Below are 14,854 nucleotides of genomic sequence, written 5' to 3'. Positions count from 1 at the left end.
CTATGCTGTGTAATGTGACTAAAGGATGCCCCATGAAGCCACACCCCTATTTTGTGGTGTGCTCCTATGGCGCACACTATCCCTATTTTACAGAGGGAGACACCAATTCTATTTCTGGCATAGGACCGTGGACCATATCTGCTGCTTGTGCTGCACTTATATCTTTGTGGCCTGGTTACAAAGGATAACTTCATAATTTGATACTATTGCTGCCACCAGTGCCACATTCAGAGCTGGATTAAGGTACTTAAGACAAGGGAGGAAAGGGAGGGCCCCCGGGGGCCCCTGGGGCCAGCCTTACCTGTCCGGCCTGGTTCCCCTTTCAGCCCCTGGATGAAGGTGGGCAGGGACTGGAGAAGGCTGTGCTCCGGCACCGGATCCTCCATGGCAGTGCTTGGGGCCATAGGGGTTGCAGTCCATCCTGTAGGTGCCCAGCATCTTGTAGTGGGTGGAGGTGGCACCGAGTTGACAAGCACCAGGATGAGGATGACCAGCAGCAGCACCATCCCCACCACCAGGCGCTTCCTGTCCACCAGCCGGCTCAAAGCCAGGATAATAAGAGCAGAGAACCCCCTGGAGTCACAGCTGTAGTGTAGCCGGTAGCCACTGTCCAAGGTGCTGACTTGCTTCTGCTCCCACACAACCCTGCTCAGCACTGGGGCCCGGCCCCTGGACTGGCTCTGTTTTGTCCAACTCTACCGGATTGTCTTTGAAGAGCAGCCTGTATGTGGGGCTGCTCCAATCATGCTCCTGCATGGTGACAGCTGGTGTAGGGACAGAGACAAGGCTATCTCCGTCTCTGATAAAAAAACCAACATTATGCAAACGGCAGGCACAGGTGGCCCCTGAGATCATGGTAATGTGTCTCCTGCCCCCCTTCCCCCCCCCCCCATCCCCCACACACATTTAATCCGGCTCTGGCCACATTTTCATTATATAAGCACTTTACATGTCTCCTTGACTTGGTTTTGGATGGCTCTCATTCCTCCCCTTCATCACCTCCTGTGCATCCTCACCTACCACTGGCTCCCTATCCTCCATATCATCTTCTCCTCTACCCCTCCATACTAACAGAAAACACAGAAGACAGACAAGATAAACACAGAAAAATAAAATCTACACTAACATTAACACTGCACTTCACACAAGCACACGCTAATCAACACAAACAAGAAAAAATCTATAATCAGCTCACCTTTCTCACTGCTGCTGCAAAAAAAAGAACCAATTACCCAAAAATATACAAAGATATATGTACTATATATATATATATATATATATTATTGTGTGTGTGTGTGTGTGTGTGTGTGTGTGTGTGTGTGTGTGAATCGGTTGGGTCACTTGGGTGCGATATCCCGGAGCTACAATCCCCACAGAGGCATCCCAATGATCAAAATCCCTACATGTTTTGGTGAGTATTCTAACCTCACCGCAATGATGTGCAGTTAGGTGAAGCGGGTGAGGCAGGGCCATACTCCAATATACACCTGGGTTTTGACTATAAAAATTATAAGAAAAATACAAAGAAGATATAACATTTTTCTTGTATTATTCAAATCATTTTTACTGGTTTATGGCAGGTGAGGCAGTGTGTCCCCTGCTTACCTTTTCCACACATCTGTGATCAAAACTCACCAAATTTGCAACAGTATATACTGCTGCACCTGTGTATAATGCCCACATGATCCCTTGGCCTTATATATAGTGTGTAAATCTGTCGCTGGTACTAGCCAGTTCCTATTAAACAATTTACCTCACCACACGTCCACGATGGTTTTCTTACCCCCACTGATTCTTTGAGTGTTGGCTGAAAGTGCAGCTTGTGGTCTTTATTCTCTTATTTGAGTCAATTAACCTAGTGTCAGTGGCAAACGCAGGATTTTTCCAAGGGGGTGTTAAAAAAAGGTATATATATATATATACACACACATATATATATATATACAATCTCCCAACTCCGGCACTCACTGGAAACCACAAGAAAAGAAACTGCACCCGGTGCCCTCCTCACATAATAGCCAAAGGCTATGTGCAATATATCCTCCAATGGCGGCACTCAGGACTGAAAAGAAGACTCAAACAGCAGCTTGTTAGGCAATGTTTCAGCGCTTCCTTGCGCTTTTACATACTATAAGAAAACCTGCATGCCAATATTTTCATTTAACTCCCTAGGGGTCAGAGAGTCAAACTGTAGGATCCACTCAGCCTCCCTCTGCAACAATTTAACAGATCTATCACCACCCCTAACAAGGGTGGTATATGATCTATAATCCTATAACGTAAAGATGACAGATTGTGTTTAACCTCAACAAAATGGCATGCCACCGGTTGAATACTTGAACCAGTATTGATGGGTGCCCGAATGGCAGTGCGATGTTGAGCCATCCTTTCACGAAAGGTGACCTCAGTCTTCCCAACATAGATTTTTGAGCAGGGGCAAGATATAACATAAACCACAAAACGACTGGTACACTTAAGTCGGTGCCGTATATTGAATTTTACCCCAGTATATGGGTGATAAAAGGAGGGTCCAGTCTGTAAAAAACTGCAAGTAGTGCAGTTTGGACATTTGTAGCATCTGTTTTTAGGTTTACTGAGGAAGGTGCTACTAGATTTATTACCCAGTTGAGACACATCATTACGTACCAAGTAATCCTTAAGGTTCTTGCCACGTCTGTAACATGTCATGAGGGACCTGTTATGCAGGGCCCCCAATTCTTTGTCAGACGTGAGCATGGGCCACAAGGATTTCACTTTGTTGTTAATATGAGTACTCATATGCGTATATTTACTAACCCATACATGACGATTGGTGTTAGTATTCCTAACTTTGGGTACAAGGAGTTGTTCCATTGGTACCGCTAGAGCATCATTCCTAGCCTTAATCAAATCGACCTCCTTGTGCCCTCTCTGGAGGAATTTCATAAACATCATCTCTAGCTGTCTAATCCCCACTTTGCTATCATCACAGATATGGAGAGCCCTCAAAAATTGGGAGTAAGGCAAAGCATTCTTTAAAGGGGCTGGATGTGCACTAATTGCCTGTAACAAATTATTTCTATGTGGGCTTAGTAAATAGTGCTGGAGATAGTCTACCATTGATTTTGGTAAGACTCACATCAAGAAAATTCATGGTCTTGGCATCTAAGGTGTATGTAAATTTAACAGGGCTGTCGCCAGCATTAGGTGTTTCAATCAGGTGGACGAAATCACATTCTGCCTCCTCCCATATAATCAACAGATCATCAATAAATTTAAAATAAGTTAGTATCCTGTCAGCCACCTCCCTGTTGTCAAAGAATAAATGCTCCTCAACTGTGAATATAAATGCATTTGCATACGATGGGGCCACATTGAACCCCATCACACACCCTGACAGTTGTAAGTAGTCACGGTCATCATAAGAAAAAAAGTTTCTCGTCAACACCAACCATAGAAGGTGCACAAAATGTTCAACAGGTGGACCCCTATACAGGGGGTTATTCATAATAAATTATTTAGTAGCCTGTATACACGCCTTATGAGGTATGCAGGTATTCATGCTGCTCACATCCACCACACAAAGTAAACATGTGTCGGTCAGGGATGGTAACTGCCTTAGGGCCACAAGTAGACTAGTGGTATCCTTTAAGAAGGTTGGTTTTGCCTGCACACAAGGCTGTAGCAAAGCATCCAAATATATGGAAATGAGTTGATACAATGAACCCCTGGCTGCTATTGTGGGCCTACTTGGAGGGTTGACTAATTGCTTATGTATCTTTGGTTACATGTAAAGCAACTGCTTAACCGGGTATTGGACCGTCAATACAAACAACCACAAAATACAAACATATATATACCTTAAAAACGTCATGTATGCTGATTGGAAAACGATATCTCTCACCTGTACGACGTTACCGTTTGTCGCTCACAAGCGCTCCGGGTCCGGTGGCCGCATGTACAGGGGCATAGGGAAGGCAGTTCTGGTGGAGCGCAAGCTCCAGGTGCCAAAACTGTCAGAGGGCACTGGTGGGTCCCATAGCTGCAAAGAGCTATCATTGCGCCAGGTATCCCTTACGTACACATTTTGCTAGGTAGGCAGGAAAAAGTGTGAGTGTGTTTATGTCACACTCCCTGCAGTTCCGGGACCTGCCACTCCGTTTTTCCGCTGCCTGCAGCTCCGGGACCCACCACTCCATTACTCCGCTCCATGCAGCACTAGACCCGCAGTTTGTCACAACTGCGGGTCTAGTGCTGCATGGAGCGGAGTAATGGAGTGGTGGGTCCCGGAGCTGCAGGGAGCAGAAAAACAGAGTGGCAGGTACCGGAACTGCAGGGAGTGTGACACAAACACACTCACACTCTTCCCTGCCTACCTAGCAAAATGTGTACGTAAGGGCTACCTGGCGCAATGATTATATGGGGCTACCTGGCACAATGATTATATGGGGCTACCTGATGCAATGATTATATGGAGCTACCTGATGCAATGTTTATATGGGGCTACCTGGAGCAATGATTATATGGGGTCACCTGGAACAATGTGCATAAGGGGCTACCTGGCACAATGTGTATATGGGGCTACCTGGTGCAATGTGTATATGGGGCTACCTGGCACAATGTATATATCGGGCTACCTGGCACAATGTGTATATGGGGCTACCTGGTGCAAATATTATATGGGGCTACCTGGTGCAATGTGTATTTGAGGCTACCTGGCGTAATGTGTATATGGGTCTACCTGGTGCAATGTGTATATGGGTCTACCTGGTGCAATCTGTATATGGGTCTACCTGGCACAATGATTATATGGGGCTACTTGGTGCAATGTGTATATTGGTCTACCTGGCACAATGTGTGTATGGGTCTACCTGGCGCAATATGCATATAGGGCTACCTGGCATAATGTGTATATGGGGCTACCTGGTGTAATGTATATATGGGGCTACCTGGCATAATGTGTATATGGGAATACCTGCCGCAATGATTATATGGGGCTACCTGGTGCAATGTGTATATGTGTCTACCTGGGGCAATGTTTATATGGGTCTACCTGGTGCATTGTGCATATGGGGCTACTTGGCGCAATTTGTCTATGGGGCTACCTGGTGCAATGTGTATGTAAGGGCTACCTGGCACAATGTGTATGTAAGGGCTACCTGGCATAATGTGTATGTAAGGACTACCAGGCATAAAGTGTACATAGGGGCTACCCAGGGTAATGTGTATATGGGGTTACCTGCTACAACGTGTATAATGGGCTACCTGGTGTAATGTGTATAAGGAGCTACCTGGCTTAATGTGTATAAGGGGCTCTACTGAAGTGTAATGTGTTTAAGGAGCTCTACCATGGCATAATTCAGTTTTCTGCTGCAGGGAATGTGATGGAGCTGAGGTCTTAGGAAGGTGAGGGCTGAGGTTGGTGATGGGGTTGGGGATGATGAGGGGCCTGTGGCTGAGGAAGGTGAGGGGGCTGGGAGCTGAGGGAGGTAATGGAAATGGGGGCTGAGGTAGGTCATGGAGTGGGGGGCTGAGGAAGGTAAAAGGATGATGGCTGAGGGAGTTCATGGGTGCTGAAGATGGGTCTCTGGCTGAGGAAGATAAGGGGCTGGGAGCTGAGGATGGTGATGGGTCTGGGTTCTGAGGAAGATGATGGGGCTGTGTCTGAGGTAGGTGATGGGTATGTGTTTGAGTATACATGGGGGGGGCACCATGACGTGAGCTTGCTCCGGATGCCATGGCTACATGCTACGCCTCTGCACATGTGACTATGATCATCGGGCAGCGGCAGGCAGGTGATTGGAAACCTCGCAAGCTGTTAGGCATTGCTAGGCGACGCTTTGTCCTAAAGAAAATCACACATGCATTTAAAAAACAGCAACATTGTAACCAATAACATGATACTATACATATAGTCTGGAAAATGCAGGAGTTATTTGGGGTATTCATATTCACCTAACCTGTTGATTTAGTTATACTACTATCGAGTTTACAGATAATACAGAAAGCATTGCAATCCCAATGACTCATTTAACCCATTGGGCGCTAAGGTGTTGAGAGTATAGATCCATCTGCTCTCTTTCTGTAATAGTACTTTATTGTGATCTCCCCTCATAAGGTCCCACGGTACATGGTCTATTAATATAGCTCTTATTGTAGCTATACTATGTCTAGCCTGTACACAGTACCGTGCAACAGGCTGTTCATTGCACCCGGTTTCTATGGCTACGTTAATGGAGCTGTGATGTTAAATTGCCTTTGTGTCTTACCTATGTAAGATTGCCCACATGGGCATGTTAACATATAAAATACATAGGTGGTGGTGCAGGTTAAAGGAAAAATGATAGTGTAGCGCTTGGTTTTATGTGGATGGCCAAAAGAATTGCCAACAACCAGTGCATTACAAGTGACACAACCTAGACATCTATAGCAACCTGGTTTACGACTTAAAAAATGAGTTTGGATTTTTGGATTAATTTAATAATATCCAATTTGACTATAATATCTTTAATGTTAGGTCCGCATTTAAAGCTGTGGAGAATTTTAGAATTAACCATTGCCGGCAAGTCTGGGTCTGTGTTAATTAATATCCACATTTGTTTTGCTTTCTTGACAGTGTATCGACTATTAGCATTATATTTCTTTACCCAGGGAATGATTGTCTGTTCAGGTTGTTTAACATGAAGACTTTTGACGGATAAGGTCTTATCTCTAGGAATTGTGAGGACCTTCTGCTTCAAAGCATTTTATTCTCTCCATTCATAACCCCTGGACACAATTTTTTTAAAACATTTCTAATAGAGATAAGCGGGTTCGGTTCGTCGAGATCCGAACCCCCCCGAACATCACCTATTTTACACATTTCCGAGGCAGCCTCCGATCTTCCCGCCTTGCTCGGTTAACCCGAACGCGGCCGAACGTCATCATCCCGCTGTCGGATTCTCGCGAGATTCATATTCTATATAAAGAGCCGCACGTCGCTGCCATTTTCACTTGTGCATTGGAGATTGAACGGAGAGGACGTGGCTACGTTCTCTGCCTGAAAAGCTCCATATCTGTGCTCAGTGTGCTGCAAATATCTGTGCTCAGTGTGCTGCAAATATCTACATTCTCTGCCTGAAAAGCTCCATATCTGTGCTCAGTGTGCTGCAAATATCTGTGCTCAGTCTGCTGCATTTTGGTGACCAACAGTATATAGTTGTACAGTACAGTAGGCCATTGCTGTATCTTGCAGCTCTGTGTCAATGCAAGTATCCATTCCATATCTGTGCTGCATTTTTGTGAGCAGTTTATATAGTAGTACAGTGCAGCATTTTGGTGACCAACAGTATATAGTTGAACAGTACAGTAGACAATTGCTGTATCTTGCAGCTCTGTGTCACTGCAAGTATCCATTCCATATCTGTGCTGCATTTTTTTGAGCAGTATATATAGTAGTACAGTGCAGCATTTTGGTGACCAACAGTATATAGTTGTACAGTACAGTAGGCCATTGCTGTATCTTGCAGCTCCGTGTCACTGCAAGTATCTATTCCATATCTGTACTGCATTTTTGTGAGCAGTATATATAGTAGTACAGTGCAGCATTTTGGTGACCAACAGTATATAGTTGTACAGTACAGTAGGCCATTGCTGTATCTTGCAGCTCCGTGTCACTTCAAGTATCCATATCTGTGCTGCATTGTTGTGAGCAGTATATAGTAGTATAGTGCAGCATTGTGGTGACCAGTATACTACAGTACAATAGTCCAGTGCTGTTCTCGCTGCTCAGTGTCAGTTCTCCGTAGCATCATCAGTGCTCAGTAAAATCAGTGCTCAGTATAATCAGTGATTGATCAGTATAATCAGTTCTCAGTTTAATCAGTGTGCTGTTAAACATGCACCCGTTTTCCGCCATTAGTGCATTGGGATTTAGACAATTGATGAAGTTATTGTGACCCCGGTACAAAATCCCATCTAGATTCCACTTCACTAGGCAGGCGATAGCGAGATCTTACCAATTAATATCAGTGATTTATAATCAATTATTAATTACAGTGATCTTGCTAAATGATTCCAGTGATTTTGTCATTTTCTTCCAGTGATTTGGACCAATAATACCATTGATTAAAACAAATAACTCCTGTGATTTTGTCATTTTCTTCCAGTGATTTAGACCAATAATACCATTGATTAGAACGAATAATTCCTGTGATTTTGTCATTTTCTTCCAGTGATTTGGACCGATAATACCATTGATTAGAACGAATAATTCCTGTGATATTGAGGTGTTTGTGTCACTTAGCTTAGCCATCCAGCGACCACAGTGCACCTCTTTTTCTCTTTTCTTTGCATCATGTGCTGTTTGGAGCCAATTTTTTAAGTGCCATCCTGTCTGACACTGCAGTGCCACTCCTAGATGGGCCAGGTGTTTGTGCCGCCCTCTTGGGTCGCTTAGCTTAGTCATCCAGCGACCTCTGTGCAAATTTTAGGACTAAAAATAATATTGTGAGGTGTGAGGTGTTCAGAAGAGACTGAAAATTAGTGGAAATTATGGTTATTGAGGTTAATAATACTATAGGATCAAAATTACCCCCAAATTCTATGATTTAAACTATTTTTGAGGGGTTTTTGAAAAAAAAAAACACCCGACTCCACAACACACCCGAGTCCGACAAAAAATTTTCAGGGAGGTTTTGCCAAAACACGTCCGAATCCAAAACCAAAACTCAAAACCTGAAAAATTTCTGGTGCACCTCTCTAATTTCTAATAACACTTTATCTAACATGTCAGGATTGGATGTGATCCACTGAACACGTAAGAATTGTGAGTAGGGTAGACCTTTATGCAAAAAATACAGGATGAAAACTACTATGCGATAGCAGGGTATTCTTATCTATTTCCTTGGAATGCAGTTGTGTGTCTATAATGCCTTGCTTAAGGGAGAGTTTAACATCCAAATAATTAATACTATCTGTGCTGACTAGGTAGGTGAATTTAACTACACTGTTGGAGCTGTTATGTTTGTCCAATAACTTAACGAGTTCTATTTGGGGACCAGTCCAAAATATCTAAAGATCATCTAGATAACGAAAATATAGTGAAATAGGCTCCAACAATATAACAATATAGCATTATTGTAGAATAATCATTGTTCCTCCACATACATGAAGGCATTGGAGTACGATGGGGCCACTGAGGACCCCATTGCACACCCCGCCTTCTGTAGGTAAAATCTACCATTAAACAAGAAATAATTACGTGTTAATACCAATTTTAGCAAATCCAAAAAGTATTCTATTGGTTGACCCACATATACATCATTATTAGTAATTAGTGTCCTGACAGCTTCTATACCCTGTTCATGTGGTATTCAGGTATATAAGCTGCACTACATAGAATAGTCTAAATTTTTTGAACACCACAGGCCTTGAGTTGGTTTAACAAAGCAGTTGTATCCTTGAGGTATGAAGGTATATTTTGTACGCAGTCCGATATATAGATATTAGATTATACAGGGACTGTCTAGCTGACACGATGGATCACCCAGGCAGCTTAGTTTAGTGTTTTGTGAATCTTTGGTACTGTATAAAATAATGGTGCCCTCAGAAACTCCACTGTAAGTGGAATTAGCCAGCAATGGCTAATTCTAAACTTCTCCACAGCTTTAACACGTGGACCTAACATTAAATATAGGATAGTCAAATTGGATATTACTAAATTAGCCTCCCAAAAAAAGGTAATTTTTTAAGTCGCAAACCAGGTTGCTTTAGATGTCTAGGTTGTGCCACTTGTAATGCACTGGTTGTTGGCAATTCTTTTGGCCATCCACATAAAATCAAGCGCTACACTATAATTTTTCCTTTAACCTGCACCACCTATGTAATTTATATGTTAACATGCCCATGTGGGCTATCTTACATAGGTAAGACACAAAGGCAATTTAAGGAGTGCATGGCACTACATCACAGCTCCATTAAAGCATCCATAGAAACAAGGCGCAATGAACAGCCTGTTGCACGGTACTGTGTACAGGCTAGACATAGTATAGCTTCAATAAGAGCTATATTAATAGACCATGTACCTTGGGACCTTATGAGGGGAGATCACAATAAAGTACTATTACAGAGGGAGAGCAGATGGATCTATACTCTCAACACCTTATTGCCCATTAGGTTAAATGAGTCATTGGGATTGCAATGCTTTCTGTAATATCTGTAAACTCGATAGTAGTATAACTAAATCAACTGGTTAGGTGAATACCCCAAATAACTCCTGCATTTTCAAGACTATATGTATAGTATCATGTTATTGGTTACAATGTTGCTGTTTTTTTAAATGCATGTGTGATTTTCTTTAGGACAAAGCGTCGCCTAGCAATGCCTAACAGCTTGCGAGGTTTCCAATCACCTGTCTGCCGCTGCCCAATGATGTCAGTCACATACGACCACCGGACCCTTTGTGCTTGTAAGCACCAAATGGTAATGACAGACAGGTGAGAGATATAGTTTTTCAATCACCATACGTGACGTTTTTAAGGTATATATGTGTTTGTATTTTGTGGTTGTTTGTATCTGCTTGTCCCTGAAGATGGGGAATTTATCCTTGAAATTTAGGACCCTAAATAAAGAACGAATGTTCTACACTATTTTAACAGACTGCTGAGTGCCGCCTTCTTCATCATATGTCTGTATATATATATATATATATATCCATGATATGCTGGCACTCACTTAAAGGGATCAGCTTGCTCCGGTGCATCCGTCCAGAAATTCATATAAGAAAGGCACTCGGAGTCAGCAATAATGCAAAATACCTCTTGTATCGACATGACCAATACAAGAGGTATCTTGCATTACTGCTGACTCCGAGTGCCTTTCTTATATGGATTTCTGTTTATATATATACATATATATATATATATATATATATATACATATATATATATATATATATATATATATATAAATAGATAGATAGATAGATAGATAGATAGATAGATAGATAGATAGATAGACCGACTGGTAGGTGACCGGCATTCACAAAAACAGTCCAACTTGCCTGGGTGCCATCAAAAGAACATACATAAATTTTCATTAGGACATCAAATTTATGATGAAAATTTATGTAATGAATTGAAACGTTGACATAGAGACCTGATGGGTTAATTATCTACTGCATGTATTCAAGACCTGCGAGTGCCGCTGCTTCCCCCTACATATATATATATATATATATATATATATATATATATATATTTGTGTGTGTGTGTCTATAAGTTTGTGTAAAAAGAACATACACACAAACATACATAACGCACCACACACATAAGGTACATTTTTTACAAGCATATGGAGTGCATCCGGGTTGCAGAAGGAGGGATACTGCCAGCCACGGAACAGTGAGGACATCAGTATGGAGTTGCTGTTGCAGTTGGACCCTCTATGTAGGCAGATAGCTTTTCCCGGCAAGAGCTCCCTGCACTGCAGCGGTAACTGCGATCATGATTGCGATCGTAGTCGCTGCTTTCCTTGACACGGAGACACATCTGTCTCTTAAAAAGGCATTCAGTCCATTAGGGGGGGGTTTCTGGGTACCCAGAACCCCCCTGCGTACGCTACTGAGTGTTGACTATGTGGAGCTGCTGTTTTGGCTATTTACATCTCTGGATTTCTAATTAAATTGGGCCTGGTTGATGTTATATAAATTTGTTTGTTTTTTTGTTCCAAATCAGTGACTGAAAATGTAGATTATTTTTATTCTCTGTACAAATAGTGCAGCATAAAAGTCTTTCTGAATAAACAATGTAATAAAATAGCACTAAAACTAACTGTCACAATTAAGATAAAAGTATTAACGATGCATTGTGATATGAATTTTGACAGACGAAAAAGAGAAGAAATAAGAATGGTAATGTCAAATATTTTCAAGGAATAGTAGTTTACCTGACAGATTATTTAAATTGCTAAGGCTTTAATTATCTTTTGTTACATTACTTCCCAAACTGTTGCTAATAAATGCTGCTTATGCCTACGGTCAGCATAAGGTAAAATCTGTTCAAGCACCTGTTCTACAACAAGCATTGTTCATGAAAAAGCAGCATACCGTGCTGTTTACAGCTAAGTAAGAAAGGTGATAATTGGAGTTATTTCATTAGAAATAGCTATTTGCTTGTCCTCAAATATGAGTTTATTTGCGAAAATGGGTGCTGCATAGTTATTGTCTGTATACAAAGGACAAAAGATAATCAGCTCTTTATCACTAGCTAAACATTTCCACCATAGAAAGATCTGCAGAAAAATTAAGGTGTTTTCCATCTCTGATATAAGACTAGCTAGAAGTGCAATGTGCCCAAAGGCCAAGGGATACAAATGCGTACCTTATTTCTCATCATCTGGTGAGCCTACAGCACAATTTACAGGCACTGAAGCTTGTAAAGTGTCATCTTGACTTTGGTGGCTAACAGTTTCTCCTTATGGGTTCATAATGAAGTGAACTACTTTCTTCAAGTCATTATATACTTTATTCCAAAAAGCAAACTATTGTGTGATATCTATTTTAATATTTAGTTATAAGGTTGCCTGTGTTTAGCTGGTCATGGAACTAAAATAAAAAGTGTTCTCTTTATTGTAAGGATAACAGAATATATACTTATGAATTATTTTTCAAGCCATCTGACAGAAGACTTTTCCTTGAGCAAGCGTAGATTGCTGTGGGGGTGGAAATGGAATAGTGATTTTGATGAACAAATGGTGCCTGCTGTCATTTAAGATTAGGTTTGTACACAGTGATGCTGTTCTAAATTTGAAAAAGATACAATAAAATATATATTTGTAAAATTAAAGCTCTGCTGGATCTGCTGGTGATCTACATCAGTGTGCTACTGATAATTTGACTTACAAGATTTGATTAAAGAGCCAAAGCTGTTTCATTGTCTTCTATGAAAACATTGAAATCCTATTATGACCTTTCAACCTTGTCAGCTGTTATGGCCTATTTGACACTGATTTTAAACAAGGTTGGGAGTTAACTCTGTATAGTGCAATACATTACTTTTATTGGGATATTAATTCCAGTAGGTGCTAATCTCATCAAGATTTCCTAGCATTTTATTTCGAAGGCTGTTCTGATTTGTTTTTCTTCCTTTTCACAGCAGTATTAAATACCAAACCTTCTCAGATATGGAAGTTCATTAGAGATATGTCTTTGATGGCAGCCCTTTCAGGGCTTCAGTTTCAAATACCTTGATGTAAAGCTTAAGAAGCCATTGTGTTGTAAGCCCTCCTTGATGTGCCTTATTTAGATCTGCATAGTAAATCAAGGAAAGTAAATAACAAGGCAGCAGATGGAAGCATGAAGATAAGGCCAGCGAACAATTGTATTTGTATTTTGTTATGATGTTGACAGGAGCTAAAATTCACTAATCTAGTTAAACTGATCTGCATTTCAAAGAAATCTCATTTAGCTGCAACTTGAAGGCTTGGAGGATAAAGTTCTTTTATTGCAGCTTTTGTTGCATTCTTCGTTAATTTATATGGTCAAGATTGAGCTTTGCTAAGTTAAAGAAGCATGCATGTTATAAAGGGCATTAAAATACAACAACAGTAATGTCTAGATTTTAAACTGAGAGTAATTACATTTTCAGCAGTGTGTTAGAAAGTTTACAAAACAGTCATCCATTCAAAGCTGTCTCAGCAGTCTGAACGGAAGCTGTGTGACCTTGGCTTGAAGAACATATTACTAAGATGAGCATTATTTCAATTTACCAATATTTGAAGGTGTATTATGTCCAAATAGGGACAAATGTTTACTATAATTAAATATAGTTAAATATTAATAATGTACATGTATATTTAGGAATAATAATAATAATAATGATTATTATTATTATTATTATTATTATTATATGTTAAATGAGTTTACCTGTTATTGCATTATTTGTAAAACACTTTGAGAACAGTAGAAATAAATGCAATCTCTTCTTAAGGCTCTAACTCAGTGGCGTATCTATAATGGGTGCAAGGTGTGCAGACAGTGCAGTGCACACAGGCCCCTGTGCCTACGGGGGCCTACACCACACACCCTGCACCCATTTCTAAAATACTTGTCCTACCAGAGTTGTTGGCAGCAGCACTGCACAAATAATTGGGAAAATAGTGCAGTGGCCATTTTTCCAGCATTCACAGGGAAATCACAGGGAAAATGGCCGCTGCGGCATTTCCCTGGAGACCCGTGCATGCGCACTAGATTCTGGTACAGCGCTAGGGTCCCCTAGTGATCCTGGTGCTCAGAGTCTACTGAGCTGCTGGCTAGAAAGGAGGGGGCCCAGATGGAGACTGCACACGGGCCTCTTCTCTTAATTGGCTGATTTATATATGGGTGGGGTACGTTCAAACTGAAATCTAAATTGCAGTGTAGAAATCAAGCATATAGTATTTACCATGCACAGAAAAATATAACCCAACCAAATATAAATCTCTCTGCACATGTTACATTTGCCCTACCTACGGTTCAACATGGTTTTGCCCAGTTGTTTGATAATTTGCTTTACAAGCATGAACCAGGTCCATAGTGCCATCTTAACAATGGGTCTGATTCAGACCCTGACACTGATGTGGAAAAATCGATGTGAAGTGATTTCTGCACATCTGTTCATGAGAGTACACCGGTACGTGCATGTGCAAGGTCCTAACCTGCATTCTCTTTAGAACTCAGATTAAGACCTGGAGGGGGCGGGAATGGTGCGTCAATGCCGCGTTTTGTGGGTGTTGATGCCCCATCTTAGGACACAGTCTGGACAATGCAGACATATTCGGACAATTTGCTGGGCGGGCCGCAGCGGCTTCATGATGTGACACGCAGCCACTGCGACCCTTAACATGGTGGGTAGCCGTC

The 14,854-nt window shown here is 41.5% G+C and overlaps 1 long non-coding RNA gene across 1 annotated transcript in view; it reads left to right on the top strand.

Moving 5' to 3' along the window:
* LOC134935381 (uncharacterized) overlaps positions 1 to 12,729 on the top strand; it is a 112,766-nt gene extending 100,037 nt beyond the window's left edge. The window contains exons 3-4 of the long non-coding RNA XR_010180101.1: positions 10,320 to 10,454; positions 12,630 to 12,729. This is a non-coding gene — a long non-coding RNA (uncharacterized LOC134935381). The remainder of the gene's footprint in view (positions 1 to 10,319; positions 10,455 to 12,629) is intronic.
* Positions 12,730 to 14,854: the final 2,125 nt, after the last annotated feature.

The sequence above is a fragment of the Pseudophryne corroboree genome, chromosome 6 (genome assembly GCF_028390025.1).
Source record: "Pseudophryne corroboree isolate aPseCor3 chromosome 6, aPseCor3.hap2, whole genome shotgun sequence".
NCBI classification, from domain to species: Eukaryota; Metazoa; Chordata; class Amphibia; order Anura; family Myobatrachidae; genus Pseudophryne; species Pseudophryne corroboree.
This window is presented reverse-complemented; position numbering and strand designations above follow the sequence as displayed.